This window comes from Rhinoderma darwinii, chromosome 12, assembly GCF_050947455.1.
Source record: "Rhinoderma darwinii isolate aRhiDar2 chromosome 12, aRhiDar2.hap1, whole genome shotgun sequence".
NCBI classification, from domain to species: Eukaryota; Metazoa; Chordata; class Amphibia; order Anura; family Rhinodermatidae; genus Rhinoderma; species Rhinoderma darwinii.
This window is the reverse complement of record NC_134698.1, coordinates 64,186,370-64,212,100: the sequence shown is the minus strand read 5'-3', so window position 1 is coordinate 64,212,100 and position 25,731 is coordinate 64,186,370. Positions and strand designations below refer to the sequence as shown.

General features: G+C 41.7%; 1 protein-coding gene and 1 long non-coding RNA gene across 3 annotated transcripts in view; one reads left to right on the top strand and one right to left on the bottom strand.

The window, feature by feature from the left end:
- The window catches only part of LOC142664349 (uncharacterized), a 103,187-nt gene extending 83,609 nt beyond the window's left edge, over window positions 1-19,578 (bottom strand). The window contains exons 1-2 of the long non-coding RNA XR_012851271.1: window positions 19,474-19,578; window positions 5,814-6,026 (exon numbers count right to left, since the gene is read on the bottom strand). This is a non-coding gene — a long non-coding RNA (uncharacterized LOC142664349). The remainder of the gene's footprint in view (window positions 1-5,813; window positions 6,027-19,473) is intronic.
- SLC35F4 (solute carrier family 35 member F4) overlaps window positions 1-25,731 on the top strand; it is a 131,295-nt gene that overhangs the window by 28,385 nt on the left and 77,179 nt on the right. The window lies entirely within an intron of this gene.

Genomic DNA, 25,731 nt, shown 5'->3' with positions numbered 1-25,731 from the left:
CAGAGGGATTCCGCTTCTACAAGGAGATACAGTGGCGCTATCAACAGGGGGGTTGCAATCTACGGGGGGGGGGGTGCTAGCTACAAGGGGGTGTGGCACTATCTACAGGAAAAAAATCTCCTCCTCCTCACATGCACTTCACACTGTGAGGAGTAGAAAGCGAGCTGCAGAAAGCACGGCCCCATGGAATTCTATGGGAGTAGTGCGGCCGAGAGAACGGACCAAAAAAAAAGAGCATGTTCCATTTTTGATGGCCCGTCAGAAAAACGGCTGTGTGAATAGCCCCATTCGTGGTCTATTGTTTTTACTGCTGGCCGTGTGACGGACGTTAAATAAACGACCGTCATATGGCCAACTATCCCTGTCATATGAATAGGGCCTAGGTAATTGAAAACTTGTATTTAATGCGTTAAAATACTGCTACATCTGTATAGTGAAATGTATATACTATTTGTAGCATATGAGTTTGTGGGATTGTCCAGGAATCCTTAGTCACAAATATCATAACAAGTATAGCTCTAAGTTTACATATCTATATGCGTACATACTCACCTACACTGCATAGAGCAGAGCCAGGATATACAAAAAAGTTCATATTTCTATATATTAAATTAACAATTTGCCCCATTTTAACTGAAAACCCCTTTAAAGGGGGCATCTGGTTTGGACAACCATGGCTCACCTTTTGGTTACCCAGGAGCTAAGTTGATCTTGGGGAGTCCTACTAATGTATGGCATGATGTCCAGCGAAATCAAGCTGTTCTCTTGGCTTTAGCATATAAGAAACCAGACAATTTCTTTAATATTTCCGTCACCTACAAAGATGGAAGCCACATGGTTAAAGGGGTTTTCCCATCTTGGACATTTATGCATATCCACAGACTATGCCACAAATGCCCGATAGATGCGGGTTCCACCTCTGGGACCCGCGCCTATCTCTACGGAGCCCCCTAACCCAAGTTCTACCATGTCATAAATATCCAAGATGTGAAAACCCCTTTAATATATAATTCTGCCATGTTATAAACATCTGACCAAAAAGCCCAATGGCCCAAGTTTTTGTACAACCAACAGCCAATATGTGTATATGTAGCTTCCTTGTAAATAGATTGCATTCATTGCATAATTGGTTAACAGTAGTTCTAACTTGTCTGCCTAACCTCTTGTATTCCTATGAGAGCAGGTATTGATGTTGTATGTTTTTTTCTGTTTTTAATCGTTAGGGGAGAAAGTGCTCAGCTTTGTAGTTATAGACAAAAATGTCAGCAAATTGCCGGGCCAGCTCAGCTATGCAGCCAGTAAATCACTCTGATGTTTTTCATTGTCAGGGCTGAAGTTCTACCATGGGAGCCTTAATATACAGTGGTTTAAAACACTTTACATGAAGGCAATATATCAATTTCAGTTAAATAGATGGATTAACGACGCTGTGTAAGTATGCTCAGCAGGGCTGCCTTGCTTTATAGGGAGCCTTATATTTAATATTAAGTAGCGGGCTCAGTGTTACATGGGGATCAGATACCAGAAGAAGAGTAAAATAATAGCATAAAGCTTTCTGTTGTCTAAGGACATGCAGCGTCAGAGTGACGTAACAAAAAAGAAAAAAAAAAGAAAATAACCTGTGAGCAAATTTTAAGACCCCCTGCAAAAAATTGCATATTCGCTGTAGAATTTGAGTCCACATTTTTTGGGTCAAAATTCCACAGCTTTTTTGCAACATCAAATTACATGCTGCAGATTCAGAATCCACACCGCAGGTCATTTTCCGCATGTCTTTTCTGCAGATTTTTCCCGCAGTGTGTGGATGAGAATTCTTCAAGTTTCATTCACTTTGCTACTACTGTAATATACTGCAGAATTTCCAAACAGGAAATGTAGACAGAAATTCTGCAGCAAATACACAACGTGTGCAGGAGGCCAAAGTCTATTGAATATTTCTACTGTTCTGTGCTCTGGTGTGATGACTTAGTCGCATTATTAATGCATCCATAGGAATGTCGCATCACATGGCAGCTACATCAAATAGCTGCCTTGGGATGTTACAGCAAACTAGGATGGTATGCAAAGAAGAATTTTATTACAGACTATGCCTGACGAAGACCTTCGTACAAGGTAGAAATGCGTTGCATGTTTTATACTAGTAAATAAAGTGATTTGAAGCAAAATCCCTTGCTTATAAGCTCACGCCGTTTTTAGTTGACAATGGCGAGTTTCGTATCGCAACGGAGTCCTTTTTTCTCCACCTCGACCAAACTGTCTTGGACAACCGAAGAAGCTTTGTTGAGCCGATACCCGGTGCCTACTCCTAGGCTTGCAGAGTCAGAGAACCCGCATGCATCAAAGTTGAGTTGTGCCAATGAACCCGCACAACTCAAAAAGGTGAGCGCTAAAAATCTGTACACTCAGTGTCAAAGTTTGCAATATCCTGACGTTTTTACCTTAGAGGAGCGCCCCCCCCCCCATTTCCTTCGCATTACAAGCTATGGGACAAATTTACCTAGACTGGCGTTTCGTCTAGTGCCAAATTTATTAACCCCTTCCCATCATAGACATTTTCTGGATTTAAATTTTTGCCTCCCCACCTTCCAAAAGCCATTAAATTTTTTATTTTTCCGTCAATAAAGCCATATGAGGGATTGTTTTTTGCGGAACAAGCTGTAGTTTGTATTGGTAACATTTTTGGCTACATGAGAATTTTTGATCAGTTGTAACTTTTCACTGCACCATTTATTGTACAATTTAATGTATTGGGAACCTGGAAAAAAAATCTTTGTGGGGTAGAATAGGAAAAAAACAGCGATTATTAAATCTTTTCAGGGGTTTCATTTTTACGGCTTTCATCAGTCAATACAATTCTGGTGATACCAAATTTCTATAGTTTTTTTTATGTTTTTCTACTTTTACAAGGAAGAAACTAATTGTTAAAAATAAAATTTGTTTTGTTACCACATTCTGAGGTTCATAACTTTTTTTTATTTTTGTGGCGATTGAGCGGTATTAGGGCTTATTTTTTGCAGGGCGAGCTGTAGTTTCTATTGGTACAATTTTTTCGTGGGATATGAAGTTACCAAAAAACAGCGATTCTGGCGGTTTAATTTTTTTATTTCTCACGGCATTCCCAGTGCGATCGCTGTCCCTGCCCGTTAGTCCTGGGTGTCAGCTGTAAAACACAGCTGCAGTAGCTGTGGGAGGGGCAGGGTGGAGGTGGCCTTGGGCTCACTGAGATGGTGGGACCCACCGCGATCGCCCGTGCCATGACTGGCGCTCCCGCTGCCCCGCCGTGGCCACGCCACACAGAGCGGCCTGCTGCTTGTCTGAGCGTGCGGCGGCGCAACTGAAACCGCCACCCCCTCCCTTCACTAATTGTGCCTGCGTCTATATGGCACAGCTACAATTACATGCAAATGCGCTGAATGGCCGACTATTCTGCGCTTTAAAAATTATGCTGATTGGCAGTGCAGAATGACTTGCCCAGCCAATCAGTGCATTTCACCGATGCTAGCGCTTCCGTTGTTGAAAGGCGCTGATTGACTGGGCAAGGTCATTCTGCCCTGCCTATCAGCGCCCTTCAATGACACAAGCGTCGTTCAGTCCCAAAAGACCTGCTCAGAAGACGCAGGACGGTGCGGGGACGGAATCAAGTTGAGTATGTAAAGTTTTTCTTGTTCTTTTTCACTTAAAAGTGTGAGTGGCGCAATCTACAGGGGAAGCTATATGTGGGACACTATCTACAGAGGGGGTATGTAGGGCACGATCTACAGAGAGGCTATATGTGGGGTACTATATACAGGGGGTGCTATATATGGGGCACTATCTACAGGGGCGGCTATACGTACAGCGCTATCTACAGAGTGGGGGCTATATGTAGAGCACAATCTACAGGTGGGCTATATGTGGGACACTATCTACATGGGGGAGCTAAATGTAGGGCAAGATCTACAGGGGGATATATGTGGGGCACTATCTACAGGGGGGCTATATGTGGGGCACTATCTACAGGGGCTGTATGTGGGTACTATCTACAGGGGGATCTATGGGGTGCACTATCTACAGGGAGCACTGTGTGTGGGACACTGTATGGTGCTATTATAAACAGGGACACAGTGTATGGCACTATTAAATTTAGGTGCCTAGTGTGTGGCATCATGTGAATCTTATCTTCGTTTATAGGTGCAGAAATGTTTGAAAAGTGGGAAGCTGAAGACATCTGAGTGGAAAACTGCAGAAATGGGCTGTGGCCGGGAGAAGTTATCATAGAGGTCTGGACCGGATGGAGAAGAAAAGAGAAAAAGAACAACTAGATACTAATAGTCACCAGTGAGTCACTTAATGTAAATGTTTATTCTAGCCTCTAATCAGATGATGGGTGGTATGATTTTTTTTATTTTTTTTTTGAACAGCAACTTCTAGCATATCCTTACCATTGTTCGGTCATGCTGGGAACAGTAGTTTTACACCATACAAACCTATACGGCAGGGGTAGCCTGGCTGGTATATTCAGGGATGATGGGGTTTATATACAGGAATGATGGTTGTTATATACAGGGATTATAGCTGTTATATACAGGGATTATGTTTGTTATATACTGGGATGATGGTTGCTATATACAGGGATGATGGGTTGTCCAGCCATCATCCCTGCATTAACCCCCATCATCCCAGTGTATACCAGCCATCATCCCCATATATAACCCCCATCATCCATGTATATACCAGCCATCATCCCTGTTTATAACCCCCATCTTATCTGTATATACTAGCCAGGCTGGTATATACAGAGATGATAGGGGTTATATACAGGGATGATGACTGGTATATACAGGGATGATGGGGCTTATATACAGAGATGGTGGCTGGTATATTTAGGGATGATGGGGGTTATATACAGCGATGATGGCTGGTATATACAGGGATGATGGCTGGTATATTCAGGGATGATGGGGGTTATATACAGGGATGATGGGGTTATATAACTAGAATGCGCCTCTTCAGTTGTAAACATGTGTTAGGGTGGGGCCCACTCAGATATGTTTTGCCCTCCCTGTGCTAAACCCCTTGCTACTCCTCTGCACAGCTAACACCCACTGCGTACAGAGTGGGCTCAGCGGGTGAGCCCGCTCCAAACATCACCTCCCTCACCGCAATGCAATATTGCGTCGTGGTGCAGGAACAGGTTAAAAGGCACAACTCAGTGCTGGATTCACAGCTACACTGCTCATTACTGCTACAATGTCCTCCATGCTGCTGCAGCTTCTATATACAGTATGTGATAGATAGAGATAGGACAGCAGGATTCTCCTCTTCTCTCTGTGCAGTGTATAGAAGACATGATAGAGTTATGCTCTGCCCACTAGCTCAGAGAAAAGTGAGAATTAGTGAGAGAGCCTGCAGAGGGGAGAACTGCTAAAAAAAACATGCCAAAAATAAGTCATATATTGGCCAGCAATAGTATTATTCCTAATGTACACACATATGACAGCTTATTCTTAAAGTCATCTGAAAATTTAGGTACGCTTTAAATAATATCCCTCTCAGACATGTTTAACTATTTCCTGCATTGAGCGAGTTTACAGGGTGAAGCCCTCTTAGTACCTTTACTTGATGTACAGTGGATGTGCTATATGTATACGGGTAGCACTGATTTAATCACAATCAGCACCTTAAGGGCCCATGCAAATGATCTCTACTAGTTTACCTTTTATTTTTTAAACATGTCTCCATTAGAAATACAAAATATAGCAATAGTGAAATAAGAACAGTAGCATTGTGCTTGATATCTTATGAATAAAAAGCAGATATACTGTATATCTAACCTGGCTCCTGTGAGGACTCCTGTAAATGGGTTCCTCTTCTGTATATCAAGTGGTGATTACTACAAGGTCTATTGCTAGAAGAGTGCATTGTTCCAGAAGTTCTAAATTTCTCCTGTTGTGGCGCTGCAGGAAAATTGAACACTTGCTGCCAGATTCCTCCCAGATTACAGCTGATTGCTGGGGTTCTTGTGATCAATTTATTGTTGGGTGACCCTGATAAAAAAAAGGATTGTCCAAAGCATGAAAACCCAATAATGTGGAGGCACCATAACTTTTTATATAGGATTGTGACAATTTTTTTCCATTGAAAGATTAAATATTTGGCTGGTGTCTCATGCCTATTGAATACTTCTTAACATGGTCAATCATTTCTCTCCGTCTCGTATTACGCTGTTAAGCATAATTTCCAGAGCAGACAATCTCTTTTCAAATATATAATCTTGTCTATTTGATTATAGAGTACATTACAATTGCTCCAGCTTTACTACCAGTCTTATTATCCCAGCTGATATTGAAAATGAACAGTCTCATATCTAGATGATTGCCTGTGATATACAGCAGCTTATATCTTGTGAGCTTCAATCATGTTTTGTTAAACGGACTGCAGTGTGTTACAAACCATTGATCTCACCAAGGTGTATTTTATTTCATAGTAAATTGCTCAAAATAAAAGGACACCAATGAAAATTAGAGTTTAAAGTCTATATTTTTTTCAGTTCAGTAGAACCCCACGAAGTCCAGGTGTTACATCTGGTATATGGACAGTCAAATACGAGAACAGTTCGCCCACCTCAATGAGGCCTTACACAGACAGCCTATTGATTTAAATGTAAATGGTATAAAACTTAATTTCCCCTGTGGTGGTACGTTAGGAAAATTGAACACTTGCCGACAGTTTCCCGCACAGATTAAGGCCTCATGCAAACAGTCATATTACGACTTTGTTTTGTAATGAGCCGTAATAGGATGTCCATAGAGGCACATTGGGCCTTATTGTACCACTGTATGCCTCCGATTTCTGTCTAAATCAGACTGAAAACATGTGGCATAGTCCATTGGTGGCGTACAACTCTTAATAAATTTGGCGCAACTTGGGCACTCCTAAAGGCAGAAAATTAAATCTACATTCCCTATGAGCCGGTATGTATTTGTGCTACAATTTGGGCCATTTTATGTTTTAGAAATCATAAATCTGTTGGAAATTTGCTGGCCTCACTCAACCCTGCCCACTTTTCTAGCCACTTTTCAAACGTGGCGAGAGGAGGGAAAAGTCTCTAATTGTTGCGCAAATATGGTGTGTGCCATAATTTGCAACTTTTTACTCGAGAAAAGTGGTGTAAACCTGTTACTAAATTCCCCCCCTGTTCGTAATAAGGTATTCTCCCCTAGACAAATTGCTTCTAGGGGAGAATAGCTCCATACTATCTCTGTACATTCGCCCCCTCGGCATTGTACGGCGGCACATGGAGTCCCTATGTCTGCGGAGTGCTGTGTGCATGAGGCCCAAAGCTGATCAAGGGTCCAAGCCGCAGGACACATCTTATTGTGGAAGGAGCCCTTCTTAAAAAAAGCCATTGCCCAAAGTCGACAGCCCCTTTAGGATTAGCATAGCAACTTTTCCCAGTTTTCTTTTATAATGAAATATTTAGATAATTTATTTATTACGTAAAAATTACTGTGACAGGGAAAGGTAATGCTATAAAACTTTTGGTCAAAACTTCATAGGTATTATGTTAAACTCTGGGGGAAGATATAAAAGTGATTAATAGATGCAGAATACATTACATATGAATATTAACATTTATTTAATCAATCTTTGGGCCCGCTAGGAGGCCACCTATGTGTCATGCTCTACTGCAGATGACTGAGTACATTGCAGAGCTGGCAGTTACATAAGAATGAGATATACATATGTGGTCCCATATGGGAATGGGGCAGTACTGTTCTATCTTACTACAAGTAACTGATTTCTATGTTATAATGAGCTACACATCTCTCCTGTATTACATTACATGCACGACTCGGCCCACCATGCCTTAAAGAAGCACTCCGGCAAAAAAAAAACAAAAAAAAAAACTTCTGCACACATAATGCTAGCTCACCAGCAATATTCTAGCAGTGTCATTTATTTTCTTCCTAGCTTAGTTGCATCCATGCAATTTGAACCCTCTCATTGTGGGCAGCTGTGTCATGTGATCTAAGGGTATGTGCACACGATGAGAGGCTTTTACGGCTGAAATGAGAGACTGTTTTCAGGAGAAAACAGCTGCCTCGTTTCAGCCGTAAAAGCTCCTCCTCATATTATGCGAGGCGCCTTTGACGCTCGTAAATCTTGAGCTGCTCTTCATTGAGTTCAATGAAGAACGGCTCAAATCACGTTGCAAAGAAGTGCCCTGCACTTCTTTGCCGAGGCAGTCAATTTACGCGTCGTCGTTTGAAAGCTGTCAAACGACGACGCGTAAATGACAGGTCGTCTGCACAATACGTCGGCAAACCCATTCAAATGAATGGGCAGATGTTTGCCGACGTATTGTAGCCCTATTTTCAGGCGTAAAACGAGGCATAATACACCTCGTTTTACGCCTGAAAATAGGTCGTGTGAACCCAGCCTAACTCTGACCACCAGAATAGACCATGCTCTCATGTGTAGACAGGAGGTCATATTTGCCTGTGTGACTGACTTCCTGACAACTACAAGATTACATCATCACAAATAAAATTCCTTGTGGCACCCCTGAGACCGCTCCCCACCCAGCTCCCCCATGACTTGGTCGAATTTACTAAGGGTCTGTTCACATCAGCGTCCGGTTCCGTCTGGGGTTTCCGTTCATCTATTCCGTCAGAGGAACAGATAAACGGAAAGCTGAACAGAAACTATAGCTTCCGTTTGCATTACCATTGATTTCAATAGTAATGCTTCCACTTCAGTTGGTTTCTGTTTATTTCCTATCCGTAAAGTTTCCGTTTTTTAAACGGAAACAAAAGTACTGTGGACTGCGCTATTGTCTCCGTGAAAAAAAAAAAAGAAACTTTACAGAACGGAACGGAAACCCACTGAAACGGAAAGGAACTTCCTGCAAAAAGTGATATGTGATAGACTGCTCCTGCAGGAAAAGATAAGCAGAGTCTATGTAGCGCTTCTCATCTCTGTATTATCGTCTGGTTCTGACATCACATGCAAATATTATTTACAGATCTCCACGATTGACGTGTATTATACAAGGTTTGCATCCCACTATAATCGAATTTGTTCATGTTCGCTTAAATATAGTTTGATCCAAGCAGCTTCTTCTAAAAATTTCTTATAATACATTAAAAAATTATCTCAGCCTCAACGTTTTCTCTAACTTTTTGCTTAGTAGTAAAAATGAGAAAATGTACTTTGCACTTAAGAAATCAAAATGGCCACACGCCAAAGACATTGGAGTGGAAACATCATAAATCATTCTTTGAGGACAAATAGTCTCCAAACGAAGAACAATGATACAGAAGAAAATGGGGCGTAAAAGATGCTTACGTGGACGCTTGTTTCATTAGCAGGAGGACGTAAAATAAAGATTAGACACAAATTTTTAGCTGCATTTCTTACAACTCAAACTTCCGAGAGCATGAAGATGCTCATAGATGTGCCAACAATTGAGCCGATCCGGACATCAGTGACTTCTCTAGGCAATACTTGGCGATATAGACAATGGAAATATTTCTTACTGCTCTGAAAACGTATTGGATCTGCTTGATAGTGGTGTAGCAATCACATCTGGGCTCCAAAGCGAAGAGCTATTTCTGCGTAAAAGCAAACTATTTTTGTCTAATCCTGTACACCCCTTTAAGAAATGTTCTCACTACGGGGTCAAGGGCCCATTCTGGTTATAGGTCATTGGGCACTGCTCTCGCTCCCTCCCTCATCTATATTGATGTTTCCATTTCATTGTGTGATACTTCCATAACTTCTGAGCAATACGCCCGCTGTCCTGGGGTGATTTTAGATGTTTTCTTTACTCCTTAGGGTATGTTCACACGGCCGTAAACGCCCAAAAAACGGCCGAAAAATCGGAAGCAGAGCGCCTCCAAACATCTGCCCATTGATTTAAAAAAACTGCATTCTGTTCCGACGGGCCGTTTTTTTTTATGCAGCCGTTTTGAAAAACGGCCGCGTAAATAAAACGGCCGCGAAAAAGAAGTGCATGTCACTTCTTGGGACGTTTTTGGAGCCGTTTTTCATAGACTCTATAGAAAACAGCTCCAAAAACGGCGGTGAAAAACACAGCGAAAATCACGAATGGCTTAAAAAAGGTCTGAAAATCAGGAGCTGTTTTCCCTTAAACACAGCTCCGTATTTTCAGAAGTTTTTGAGTTTGCGTGTGAACACACCCTTATATTCAATCACTTGCACACTCATGTCACCTGCACCTCAAAAACATCTCCAGAATCCGACCTTTTCTTACTGTGGTAACAGCCAACACTATTATTGTTGCTCTGATTCACTATCTATCTGTAAATGAAATATGCAACCTGTGCAGCCACTGGGGCCGAGCAGGTAAGAGGGGCACTGCTAGTTTTAAACCCCGCTAGCAGAATCCTACTGTCTATTTGATTGCTAGCTCACAATTACTGGTGGACTGTTGAAGAGACATAAGGGGGATACTTATGACTTGAGAGCAAAGTGTCCATAAACTTTACGTGCACCGGGCCCTCTGCATCTTTTCTCCGCCTATCTATCTATCTATCTATCTATCTATCTATCTATCTATCTATCTATCTATCTATCTATCTATCTATCTATCTATCTATCTATCTGTCTGTCTGTCTGTCTGTCTGTCTGTCTGTCTGTCTGTCTATCTATCTATCTATCTGTCTGTCTGTCTGTCTGTCTGTCTATCTATCTATCTATCTATCTGTCTGTCTGTCTATCTGTCTGTCTGTCTGTCTATCTATCTATCTATCTATCTATCTATCTGTCTGTCTGTCTGTCTGTCTATCTATCTATCTATCCATGGCCGTCGTTAGCACCCAGCGAACCCGGGCCAGTGACGGAGCTTGAGAAAGGCTCCAGTGCACGGGCAATAAAGTACCCACTTTTTTCACCCTCAATATTGGAGTTGCTGCTCATTCTTTGGATTCCTGTGTATTTGGGACTTGGTCTGTCCCTCTGAGCTTGCACCCACACGCTGCTGGTGCTGCTGGACTTTGTATATATCTATCTATCTATCCATGGCCGACGTCCGCACCCAGCGAACCCGGGCCAGTGACGGGGCCCACTACCGTTGGGTGGGGAACACTGCCATCATCACGGCATCACTGTTCATATATGGACAGTGATGTCAGGACAAGAGAAGGAGTCCCAGGCACAGTGCTAGCGGCTCTACTCCGGGACTCCATCTCTGGGGAAGCCCCTGACATCACTGTCCATATATGAACAGTGATGTCAGAGGGAGCGAAGGAGTCCCAGGCAGAGCGCTAGCGGCTCTACTCCGGGACTCAGTCTGTGGGGAAGCCTCTGACGTCACTGTACATATATGGACAGTGTTGTAAGGAGCAGAGCAGTGTCCCAGGCAAAGTGCTAGTAGCGCCAAAAGGCGCTACCTACTGGGAGGAAGGCTGTGTGGTACTACCTGTGAGGGTGGCTGTGTGGCACTACCAGTGAGGGTGGCTGTGTGGCACTACCAGGGAGGGGGGGATGTGGCATTATCTGAGAGGAGGGGGCAGTGTGGCACTACCTGGGAGGTGGGGGCTGTGTGGCACTACCTGGGAGGTGGGGGCTGTGTGGCACTACCTGGGAGATGGGGGCTGTTTGGCACTACCTAGGAGGAGGGGGCTGTGTGACACTATTTGGAAGGGGGGCTGTGTGGCACTACCAGGGAGGGGGGCTGTGTGGCATCACCTGGGATGGAGGCTGTGTGCCACTATCTACAGAGGGCACTACATTTATGGGGGTATAGACTGGGGGCCTAACTTCTATATGGGGGCATAAAGTGACTATTTTTTTTGTATATCTCTATTTATACTGCAAGACTCATCTATTACCCAACAACTCCAATTGATTGATGAAGTAGAGATGGAACTGTGCAAGCAGTAAGAGCTTGGACTGAGCATGATATTTCATTGTATATATTGTATATTTCCTCCCAGTTCCAGCCAAGTTTTTCTTGGAGAAAACAAACATAAAACATGTTGTTCCAAACAAAAATAGAATAGTTATGACATACACAAATCTTATTTTATGCTGCATTGCGATAGCAAGATCATAAATCTATTGTAGCAGAGGAGCTATAGATGCAGAATTTAGTATCTAGAAGTGTATGATGGACTATTGATGTAAACCCAATAGGCAGAAGGGGTAATATCCGTCTTCTTTGTGTTAGATTTATCAGCTCAGTACTTTTTACCTTCTATTTAGCACTCCAGGTATAAGTAGCTTTCATCTTTATAAGCAGCACAATAAGATGCAATACCACAAGCTTAGCTGACGCCTTTCAGGTTACACTGACCCTTATTAATAATAATAATAATAATAATAATAATAGCAACTATGTAACTCACTGTATACAGATGAAATGCAAAAGTTTCTATCTCAGCTGTTGTGCTGCAAAAAGTCTGTGTGTAGCCGCAGCAACCTCTGAGTGTGTGTCCAAATTTTAACACTATGGGGGGGGAATTTATCATCCTTTCTACGCCAGTTTTTCAGACGTAGAAAAGTCGCAAAAGGGCCCAAAAGCCTTGTGGGTCTTTTGCACCGCCTTCAAGACAATTTTTCTAAAGAGGGTGTGGCTTACAAAATTGGGCGGAGTCACCACACCCCGACAAATTTATTATAATTTACATTAGAAGACTGTCGTAAATTAGAACGGAAATCTACGCCTGCTCCTAGCTGGATTGGACTAGCCCCCCCTGTCAGAATACTTCCCCATTGGATGATAAAAAAAAATATGTACACTTATCTGGTCACCTCAAGCTCTCACTACCGGCTGTGGCTAATAATAAAACGCTATGAGACAGATTTACTAAGTCTGGTGTTTCTTATGCTAGTCTTAGGCCTTGTTCACACCGTGCAGATTTGCCGCAGATTCTGCCTGCATTTTTTAAGCCAAAACCAGAATTGGATCCAGGATAGCAGACCTATAAGTCCTTCCATTATATATTTCTTGTGTTTATGTTCTCTTCCTGTTTTTTTACTTAAAAAATGAATGCAAATTATGCAGTAAATCTGCACTGTGTGAACGAGGCCTTAGGATATATTCACACGACTGGGTGTCAAATCAGTGTTTTTCATGGCCGATTTGCACCCATGCGGGACCCGCATTCACGGATGCCTCATAGACTTGAGTCTATTTAGGCATCTGGTAAAACGGGCAAAAATAAGACATGACCTATTTTTTTCCAGCCCATTCACACAGTCCGTTAAAAAAACGACCATGTGAGTAGACCTATAGACATGCATGAAATGTAATGCAGCCGAGTGACGGACGTTTTCTTTAACAGCCGTCACACGGCAGATTTTCCCTGTTGTCTGAATAAGCCCTTAGGCTGGGTTCACACAGAGTTTTTTGCTGGAGGAAAATCTACCTCAAAATTTAGTTTGGAATTTTGAGGTAGATTTTCCTCTGCCTGCACGCCGATTTTCTCGCCGTTTTTCGCCCACAGCCATTGAGCGCCGCAGTCAAAAACTCAGCGAAATACGCTTTCTCTGCCTCCCATTGATATCAATGGGAGGTCAGAGGCGTAAACGCCCGAAGATAGGGCATGTCCCTTCTTCTTCCCGCGAGACAGTTGTTCCGATCGCGGGAAAAAAAAACGCCTCCGCCTCCCATTGAAATCAATGGGAGCCATTTTTTGCAGTTTTTTGCCACGTTTTCCGACTCGGTTTCCGCATCAAAAAACTTGTCATAAAACTCCATGTGAACTCCCCCTTTAGACTGAAGCCTGCATGAGTGAGATGCATTAAATTTATTAAGAGGTGCGTGGTTCTTAATAAATTTGTCGCATCTTGTGCTGTCCGTGCATCACAAAGTGAAATCTAGATTCTAGATCTCCGCTATAATGAATTCCAATTTCTGGCATACATTATAATACATTTGTTTTTGCTGCTATTGGCCCTACCCCCTTTTGTTTTTGCGTAAAATGACAAAAAGTTTCAAATTATTGTTTCTTTTTAATGCCAGAAAAAGTCATGAAATTCCCCCCTAAGTCTATGTAGGAGATCTGGAGCTCTGTATGAGGAAAAAAAGAGCTCTTCACACGATAAAGATAAACTAAGAAATGAAATATATATATATATATATATATATATATATATATATATAATGTTTATACAGTGTTGAAGATGAGCATAGTTCTAAGTTAAATCAAAAGCTGAAATGTTCTAAAAAAGCGACACATCTCATAACTTGGCGGCCGCCAATGTGCCATGTTGCCATGAAATGCAGAAGCTGGAAGTTCCAGGAACCTGGAGTGAGTAATTACTGAGGTTCGCTTCATTAATCCCAGCATACTGATTGGACATCGATATGTTGCATAGGGGAGGGTCTTGGAAGAACTCATGGCTGCCATTCAGGGACATGGATGAGCTGCCAGGGGTCGGGCAGCTGCAGGAAAATACATTTATTTTTTCCTCTAGAATTGTAGTTTTGGTTTAATTGGTCCAGTGCATTGCCAGGAGTCAGGACTATACCATAGCAACACAGAATAATGCACAATACAATGCTAATTTTGAATGCAGCTACTGTAAAGTCCTGTAATGTAATAAAACCTATACTGAATTATTTTTGTGCTGTAATGTTTCAATATGAAGCAATACAAACACTAAGCAGTCATAGGGTTAAAATCGACGCAGCACTGAAAATACTCAGACTTTGCAGTATGTACTCAGTAACTTGAGCGCTGATCTTGAGGATATTGGTCGGGGAAATAGGGGGCATTGTTTGGTTTCATACATTCATCCTTACAGACTGCTATCGACTGATCTCTGTGTAAGAATTGCCTCCTTGTAGCAGCCTATAAATACATGAATGGAGACAATGTCCCCTCCCCCACCACCCAGAAATGTCACAAAAATAGCTTATATTGACCCAGCAGCGACAGTCAAATCTGGTCAATCAACAACAAAAAAAACAAAAAATCTGTTTTTTTTTCTTCCAACAAACAGCGCCACATATGAGCTGTGTTTGGTATTTCAGTTCGGCCCTATTCACTTCAATGCTAATGAGCTGCAATACTAGACATGGCCCATGGACAAGAGTGGTGCTGTTTCTGGAAAAAAAAACTGTTGCCGCTGTTCACAAGTATAAATAAACTTTTAAATACTACCTGTAATAAAGTATATATCTTCACAAGAAGTATCTATACTTCATATAATGTTACCACAATGTTAAGTCCCCCGATGCCGCGATCACATGTGTCACCAAGGCGAACACTTCATGTGTAAATGGTCCCGCAGTGCCAGGGGAATCAAATGTTGGTTTCTCAGTCATGCAACTCGCATGACCGAGACCAGAGGTAACGTTACAACGTTCTTCCCTTCCCCTATGTCCCCCCGTCAGCAGTTTTGAGGCCTCAAACCTGCTGACAGATTCACTTTAACATGATTTTGTTCCCCTAGAAGATAAGCGCTTATTCTTCTTGTATCATATTTTAGTCTAAACTAGAGCAGGAAACATGTAGACTCGGATAGTTCTCAGCTGAACAATCTTAAGTATATGGCGGCTTAATACTTTTTTCAATAAAGGCAACAGAAAGATGATACAACGTCCCGAAAAACGGCTGAAAAATCAGAAGCAGAACGCCTCCAAACATCTGCCTATTGATTTCAATGGGAAAAACGGCGTTCTGTTCCAACACTTCTTCAGCCGTTTTTGGAGCCGTTTTTCAGAGTCTATAGAAAAACAGCTCCAAAAACGGCCGTAAAAAACGCAGCGAAAAACGTTGCGGAAATCGCAAATGGCTTAAAAAACGTCTGAAAATCAGGAGCTGTTTTCCCTTGAAAACAGCTCCGTATTTTCAGATGTTTTTATTTTTGTGTGTGCACATACCCTAAATATCATATTTAAAGAGGTTGTCTGCTTTTTGTTTTATTTATTTAATGAATAGGAAATTATACAGTTTTTTGATATACTTGTATTTAAAGAGGCTCTGTCACCAGATTTTCAAACCCCTATCTCGTATTGCAGCAGATCGGCGCTGCAATGTAGATAACAGTAACGTTTTGTTTTTTTCAAAAACGAGCATTTCTGGCCAAGTTATGACCATTTTTATATTTATGCAAATGAGCCTTTCTTAAGTACAACTGGGCGTGTTTAAAGTTAAGTACAACTGGGCGTGTATTGTGTGTGTAACATCTGGGCGTGTTTACTTGTTTTACTAGCTGGGCGTTATGAATAGAAGTGTATGATGCTGACGAATCAGCATCATCCACTTCTCTTCAGAACGCCCAGCTTCTGGCAGTGCAGACACAGCCGTGTTCTCGAGAGATCACGCTGTGACGTCACTCACTTCCTCCCACAGGAACTTCATTGCGTCGGACGAGCGAGGACACGCTGTGTGTCTGAACTGCCAGAAGCTGGGTGGTAACGAAGCGAAGTGGATGATGCTGATTCGTCAGCATCATACACTTCCATTCACAACGCCCAGCTAGTAAAACAAGTAAACACGCCCAGATGTACACACACAATACACGCCCACTTGGACTTAACTTTAAACACGCCCAGTTGTACTTAAGAAAGGCTCATTTGCATAAATATAAAAATGGTCATAACTTGGCCAAAAATGCTCGTTTTTGAAAAAAACAAAACGTTACTGTAATCTACATTGCAGCGCCGATCTGCTGCAATACGAGATAGGGGTTGCAAAATCTGGTGACAGAGCCTCTTTAAATTCTTCTCCCTTATAAAGCCTCTGTCCAATAAAAAAAAAAAAAAATGATATAGTCCATGAGCTAACTGATTGGACTAAACATGGCATCGGTCATGTGACCTTCCCACACATCATGTGACCCCTGGCATTCAGGTAACACTGCCCAGGTATATAACAGGTGATTAATAGGTTACTGAGGAGCAGAAGGTATAAAATATTTCTACCTACAACAGCATCTCATCATCATGTCTGTCATGTCATTCTTCCCACTGTCTCCTCTGTGTGTTTTTTTTTTAACAGTTAACTTTAGTCACAACATGACAACATTATATTGAGACAGGCAGCCTTTTTATACATCATCTATAGACAGGCAGCCATGTTATACAAGTAAATACATGCACAGTGACGCAGTTGTTCATTCTACCCCAGCACTAGTCCTGTTCACTTAGCCCTGAAACGTTGTTGCTAACTAAATGCTAGGAGTCACATGAAGGGGAATAGTAATCAGAAGTGAATGGGGATAGAGAGTAAAGGAGCATAAAGAGTTAAATGAAGGAGGACGCCAGCATGTAGGGGAAAGGAGAGCGACGGCGGCGCTGCTGGGAAAGGTATAATGTAAATGAATTGATAGTTGTGATAGTAATATGATTAGGGGGATGTGAAACGCGCAGGAGATCATAAATGGAAAAAATATGAGAAGGGAATTCAATTGAACGATAGTGACAGACTGCAGACATCAACTACAACAGTAAATAATCACAGGAATGAGACGCCTCAAGACCCATAAAGAAACAGGACACCCATAGGGTGACCAGGACTGGAACGGATTCCACGGCACTAAAATGTGTTGTCCTTTCCAAATGTAGCCCCCCGTTCACACAGCTGTTCGCTGGGGGAAACTGCTGGCTCCTGTACATTTGCCCTGCAAATTGTAGTGTAAGGCATCATTTACACGAGCGTAATATACGCGCGTGCGACTCGCGTGCTTTTCACGCGTGTCGTACTCACCTATATTAGGCTATGGGGCAGCGCAGACAGTGCGTGAATTTTGCGCAGCGCGAGTGCGTTGCGTAAAACTCACGACATGTCCTTTCTTTGTGCGCTGTTGGCGCATCACGCACCCATTGAAGTCAATGGGTGCGTGAAAACCACGCATGCCGCACGGAAGCACTTCCGTGCGAACTGCGTGATTCGCGCAACAGCTGTCAAACTCTGAATGTAAACAGAAAAGCACCACGTGCTTTTCTGTCGTGGTGCTTTTCTGTTTACAAACATCCAAACTGAGTGTCAAAATAATGGCGGCTGCGCAAAAATCACGGAGCCGCGCATCATACACTGATGACACACGCAGCTGTTAAGTGCCTTTTGCCCACGCAAAACGCTGCGTTTTTTGCGTGCGCAAAACGCACACGCTCGTGTAAATCAGGCCTTAGACGGAGCACATCCCCCTCTTTGCAGCAGCTCTCTGCTCTGGCTTATAGGAGGGGGTCCTAAATAGGACCTTTCTCTATGATGTTAATATTCCCTATTAGAGGTTGTCCTGACAAAAAAAAAAGTCCTGCTTCTTCCTTTGCACATAATAATACAGCTGTCTTCCCCTTATATGACATGAATTTATCACCATCTGAATGTCATCAATGCATGAGGGAGACAACACGGCAACGTCACCGGCTTCTGCTTGTTTAGGCTGGCGCTACATGGCAACTTTGGCTGCGACACAGCTCGCCGTGTGCGTCGCATGTAATGAAAGTCAATGTGGACGCGTTGCATACTGTAGGCTGCTGCCGCCGTGACTAGACAGTCGCAAAAAAATCCAAACCTGCTGGATTTCTTGTGACTGTCAGTTTGTGATTGCAACAACCCGCAGGTCGTAATGCGGCCATATTGACTTTCATTACGTGAGATGCCCGCAAGCAATTTTTGGCCGGTGGCCTGTGTCGCGACTAAAGTCGTTGTGTAGCCCTAGCCAGGTACATACATGAGAAAGGTGGGGAGATAGTTACACGTGTCATATAGCAGATCTTATGCACAAATGAGAACCCACATAAAAGTGCTCGATACTGCAGCTACATCTTCTTTTCCCCTCTCAATATTCTTGCACCTGACTGGGCCCCTCATCCTCTGGGCCCCATATCCGCTCCATGATGCAATGGGCCAGATCTACTATTCAAACTGAGCCAGAATGGTGGTCGACTGCACTATTGGTTCCGTCAAGAACAACGGTGACAGACGGAAACCATTAGCTAGGTTTCCGTCACCATCGAGTTCAATGGTGAGGGAAAGGGAAGCCGAGGTTTCCATTTGCTTCTCCGTTGAGGGCTTAAGCCGACAGAAACATCCGACGGAACCCCCTCAACGGAAGGGCAACGCCGCAACAGTGATGTGAACAGGCCCTTAACAGTATTAAATCTGCCCCACCATTGTGTTCTCACCTAGAAGCTTTACCTCACGAATGTATATAAAATCAGAGGCACACAGAGGTACATAGCAGGCTACGTGCACCATGTGCATTAGGCCAAAATATAGCTATGTCTTACCTGAGGAGGCACAAAGGCCCCTCTGCCACATACGAAGATGCCTGTATTATAAATGGTACATGGTAGGTGGTGGCCCTATCACAGACTTTGCACTGGGGCCCAGAAGCTTCAGTTGCTCCTCTGCTTTACCGTCCATCTTCCTTGTTGACTTGCATGTTACCTCATGGCTTTGTCTTTTTTTTTTTTTGTGCTGCAATCCTGTCAGATTTATCACCTTTACTCCCAGAGCTAAAAATTAAATATAATTTCAGAAAATAGTGGATAAACTGTCTTCTTACTGAATAGGATCGTCACGATAAGTCACCGCTGGTCGGAACGTTCTGTAGCCATGGAATCAATTAACCCCTTATCCTCTCGCTGGTCTTCAAATCTTTTCTCCAAAAATTGCTGCACATTGTGACTGGCATTCTGATTTGATTTTCAGTCAGAGGATGGAGAGCCACCTAGTGGTCACTGTGTGAGATTTTCTTCATATTCTTTACAAATGTGGTAGTATTTCAACAAAAAACGGATAAATTTACTCCTAATGACCAGGCCTGAAACGGCCTTAATGACCAGCTAAATGTTTTAGTTTTTTCCTCTATACCTTTCAGCAGCCATAACTGTTTTATGTTTTCATTTTTGTGGCTATATGATTTTTTTCTTCCTGTGCAGTGTGGGGGCAAAATTACAGTGTCATTTATGTAATTTATTTTTGCAGCGTTAATATAGAAAAAAGTGATCCCAGCTGTATTCAGCATGCTGCTCTGGAGCTGTAAGTTACAGCTCCTGTTTAGAGTATGAGTGCTCATAACCTTTTTCTACAGCGATGTCAAAATACAGTGGGTGGTCGGGAGTGGGTTAAAAGTTAAAAAAGAAAAAAACAACAATATATTTTATTAAACTTCAAGGAAATGGTATAATGTAACTCGATCAGTCTTACACCTTCTTTTCACAGACACCTTGAAGCCGTATTGGTTGCTGAACATGGCACCAGTTTAGTTAATTTTATCACAGTTCGTTCAGAGTTGTAGCTAGACTTTGCTTCACCTGGGTCAACGGATCAGTACACTGCCCTATCCTTGCATCTACATACCCTAGCCAAGGCACAGTGGCATGTTGATGCCCACTCAGCACCCATGACCTACGCTCCACCAGTGCCGCTTCATAGCTATGCCCCTGGTAAAGTTTAGTTTTAATGCACAGAAAGATGTTAACACTAAGCCCCAGTGATAGTGTAATGTGTATTAGCAAACACAAAACTTCACATAAAATTACGCATTGGTCTACAAACTGAGTTTCAATTTTCTATATAGATTATACTGTATATGTTTTTTGCTGGACTACTCAAGGAGCTTAGACAAATGTCTAGAACCACATACTCTGGGCTTAGACCAGAACTAGTTATATATGTCATGTTTTATTTGTCATGCAGGAATAACCTTGTTACCATGTGGTATAGAATTCTTCGGGTATGTTCACACGGCAGCCTCAGGAGAAAACAGCTCCGGAATTTCAGACGTAATGCCAAGTGCAGGCGCTTTTCGCTGCGTCCATTACGGACGTAATTGGAGCTGTTTTTCCATGGTGTCAATGGAAAACGGCTCCAATTATGTCTCAAGAAGTGACAGGCACAGAACATCATAAAGCCCATTCAAATGAATGGGCAGATGCTTGCCGACGCTTTGGTGCCATATTTTCGGACGTAATTCGAGGTTAAAATGCCTGAATTACGTCCGGAAATAGGGTGTGTGAACCCAGCCTTTATGCACAGTTGGTTTTGATAAAATATTTGTATGGCCCTTGTTATTTTTTCAAAAACACTGGGGTTACAAAAATGCTGCTATAGATCAGATTGGATAGATTGTAAGCCCTCACTGGCAGGGTCGTCTTTTCTTCTGTACCAGTTTGTCATTCATGAAATGCTATGTACAACTTTGAATGGTATTTTTTTGATTATTATTTAATCAATGTGTTTTGTGTTTTAAATAACTTTTCTTTTTGACTTTTATTACATTTTTGTTGTCGTTTTTACGATACAGCTTCTATGTATCCTGTATACATAGAAGCTGTATCGTTTTCTTTTAGCCGATTCCGTCAGTTCAGCTAAACTGACGGCATGGCTGAGAGCGGGTCCTGCATGTCTCTGAAACACAGGATCCAGCTAATATCGATCACATCTAAGTTCATAACTTAGCACCCTGTAATTAACGGAGCTTTAAAATATATAATAATAATACTCATGGCGGGGGGCAGAAAACGGAAATTCTTCCTCGAGGCCCATTTGATTTACATGAAGCAGTGCAGTTCAATGCGTTATCAATCACTTTATGAGATAAGAACACCCCTTTAATTTTTTATTCTCGTAGGTCTCGTTTGATGGTTTCTACAATATATTGTTGTCGGTGCGCTAATTTGCCTCTAGTCAAAATAGTGCTAGTGTTCTGCTATAAATGCGAATTAATATAATATTTTTGCCATGTTTCCTGCGCAATAGCAGTTTCATCATAATCCTTCTTCAGGCTAGCACATCTTAACCACAATGATACATTGTAGAAAACTGTCAGGACAGGATAGGGATTTGTGCAGCTGCTTAGTTCACAGAGGATTGTCTAGGCTAAATACAATTGTTGCAGCTGTATTAGGTCTGTAGGAGTTTACATCCTCTAGATACAAACAAGGCTGTTCCCATTCATTGACAGCAAATAGAGATGTTAAAAATGGTGAGAAATTGACAAGAAGATTTGGTCATGACCCTTCTGTCACCTACTTTTTGCATTTGGTAGGTTAGCCAGAAGTATGGAAGGGAGAATAATTGCAGGATCAGGCAACGCAAAGTTTGTTTGTAGTCTGTTACCATGGAGACACATCGGTCTGCAATAGAGCTGTAGGTACAAAATGGTAGGACTTTTTGAATTAAAACTATTTGCAAAGGTAGGCATATCCTCTAAGCAGATTGGATTTATTTTCCAGTAGATACATATGAGGAAATACTAATTGTTTTGTAACCATGGACACGCTGATTATCACTTTCCCCAATCTGTGGTTCTCCAGCTGTTGCAAAACTACAACTCTCATTATGTGCCCATTATGATGGAAATGGTAGTTTTGCAACAGCTGGAAAGAAACAAGCAAAGGTTGAAACATAAGAGAAGGAAATAACACATTTAGGACATTCTGTACGCTGCATTTTACCAAACAATTATGAGCAATAGACAAGACAGACAGGATATGCCATGTAACGCCAGTAAATGCACAACCACATGACAGCACAGTTTGCTGCCTGCCTTCACTTTGAAAAAGAAAACTATCATTTGTCTATCACCCGTGCTCTCGGTGGATCTTTTTGCTTGCTATGAACCGGGATCAGTTTACCTCCGGGCAATCGGCTCTATAGTCTTCACTTTGGAAGGGCAGTTCAGGCAGAATGCTTCATCTACCACTAAGATCCAGCGTCATGGCCTCCCCAGGTCTCCTCAAATCCTTTCTTACTTCTTCTCAACAAAAGACTTTTGATCTCTAAAAAGAGTCGTCTTTTACAGGTTTACTTGCTGTTATATGGATGTAGCAAAGCTGAGTTTGACACTTGAATCAACTGCGGTTTTCCATAGGATTGCAAGTAAGGGTATGTTCACACGGCCTATTTACGGACGTAATTCGGGCGTTTTTGCCCCGAATTACGTCTGAAAATAGCGCCTCAATAGCGCTGACAAACATCTGCCCATTGAAAGCAATGGGCAGACGTTTGTCTGTTCACATGAGGCGTAAATTTACGCGCCGCTGTCAAATGATGGCGCGTAAATAGACGCCCGCGTCAAAGAAGTGACCTGTCACTTCTTTGGCCGTAATTGGAGCCGTTATTCATTGACTCCAATGAATAGCAGCGCTAATTACGCCCGTAATGGACGCGGCGTTCAAGCGCCTGCACATGCCGTTACGGCTGAAATTACGGGGATGTTTTCAGGCTGAAACATCCCCGTAATTTCAGCCGTAACGGACGCCCTCGTGTGAACATACCCTAAGGCTGGGTTCACACGACCTATTTTCAGGCGTAAAAGAGGCGTATTATGCCTCGATTTACGCCTGAAAATACGGCTCCAATACGTCGGCAAACATCTGCCCATTCATTTGAATGGGTTTGCCGACGTACTGTGCAGACGACCTGTAATTTACGCGTCGTCGTTTGACAGCTGTCAAAAGACGACACGTAAAATTACAGCCTCGTCAAAAGAAGTGCAGGACACTTCTTTGGACGTTTTTGGAGCTGTTTTCTCATAGACTCCAATGAAAACAGCTCCAAAAAACGGACGTAAAAAACGCCGCGAAAACGGCGCGAAAAACGCATCGAAAAATGCGAGTTGCTCAAAAAACGTCTGAAAATCAGAGGCTGTTTTCTCTTGAAAACAGCTCTGTATTTTCAGACGTTTTTGGTCACTACGTGTGCACATACCCTAAACCTACTGAGCTATCTGAGGGTATGTTCACACGGCCAAATTTCAGACGTATACGAGGCGTATTATGCCTCGTTTTACGTCTGAAAATACGGCTCCAATACGTCGGCAAACATCTGCCCATTCATTTGAATGGGTTTGCCGACGTACTGTGCAGACGACCTGTTATTTACGCGTCGTCGTTTGACAGCTGTCAAACGACGACGCGTAAAAATACAGCCTCGTCAAAAGAAGTGCAGGACACTTCTTTGGACGTTTTTGGAGCTGTTTTCTCATAGACTCCAATGAAAACAGCTCCAAAAACGGACATAAAAAACGCCGCGAAAAATGCGAGTTGGTAAAAAAACGTCTGAAAAGCAGGGTCTGTTTTCCCTTGAAAACAGCTCTGGATTTTCAGACGTTTTTGTTGACTACGTGTGAACATACCCTTAGGGTATGTGCACACGTAGTGACCTTAGGTTTTTAATATAAATATTCGTAAAATGTATGTGTAAAGGAATAATTTGCCGTTATTGCGTTCTTATGTGATTACAGAATGAGTAGTCTTATCGGTTCAAAAAGTTTATCCTTTTAAAAAAGCTTTATTATAAGTAAGTGATCGTTTTGTTATGAGCTAAACACAAGAAATGGTTATAAACCATACCTAATAGAAATCCCAAAATATGCAATCCATATATAGCACGGTGCCGTTTCGGAGAGCAACAATTCAAAAAGAAAAAAACAAAAAATATTTTCCAAAACATACCAGGCACTCTTTGGGATAAGAATAATTTTATATAAATTTTTATTAAATTCCATATAAAAATATATTTTAAAGATTTTTCATATATAAATATATCTCTTTCCTCTTTTATCCATAATACAAAGATTTTTTATAGGAAAAGAAAAGGGTTTGAGAAAACACATTTGTTTCAAACTAGATGTACATAATTTTAAAAAAAAAAAAAAAAAAAAAATGTCTCCTGGCCAGGATACCAACACAGACTTTTATAACATTACTGCCATTAATTTATCCCCCTCTAAACACAATGACATGTCATGATGAGATATCTAGGTAATAGGTGTTCTATACATAAGCCAAAATCAGACCCATATAAGAGATTAGCTATAAGAACCGGTTCTGAAGATTTTTTTTTTGATTTTTTTTTTATATATTTTTTTTTTTTATTTTTTTTTGATTTTTTTTATCCAGACACCATTGGTCTCCGTTCACACTTGCGCTTTTTTCTTTTTACTCCTTTTCTAATTTTGGTCCGAAACCAACAGAAACAGTTCCTCTTGTGTGATAGCAATGCAATTGTATATAAGGAGTTAAATATTCATCTTTAAATCTTCCTATACTCGGGGGCAGCCGAGATTTCACCCAAAGGTGAGCAAATTTAAGCAATGGAGCACGCTCCTACATTTAAGAGTCGGAATCCTGCTATGCTGGTATCCACGTTAAATTTTTATTCAGACACCAAAAAAATAAAAATAAAAATAAAAAAATCTTCAGAACCGGTTCTTATAGCTAATCTCTTATATGGGTCTGATTTTGGCTTATGTATAGAACACCTATTACCTAGATATCTCATCATGACATGTCATTGTGTTTAGAGGGGGATAAATTAATGGCAGTAATGTTATAAAAGTCTGTGTTGGTATCCTGGCCAGGAGACATTTTTATTTTTTTTTATTTTTTTTAAATTATGTACATCTAGTTTGAAACAAATGTGTTTTCTCAAACCCTTTTCTTTTCCTATAAAAAATCTTTGTATTATGGATAAAAGAGGAAAGAGATATATTTATATATGAAAAATCTTTAAAATATATTTTTATATGGAATTTAATAAAAATTTATATAAAATTATTCTTATCCCAAAGAGTGCCTGGTATGTTTTGGAAAATATTTTTTGTTTTTTTCTTTTTGAATCGTTTTGTTCTAATTAAATGACTGTCTCCATTTTTTCATTTAGTCCTTCTGGAACTAATGTTTTTAATTTATAGATCCAGAAGTTCACACGGCAAGGGTATGTTCACACGGCAACGCCAATTACGTCTGAAATTACGGAGCTGTTTTCAGGTGAAAACAGAACCTGAATTTCAGACGTTTTGACAAGTGCACGT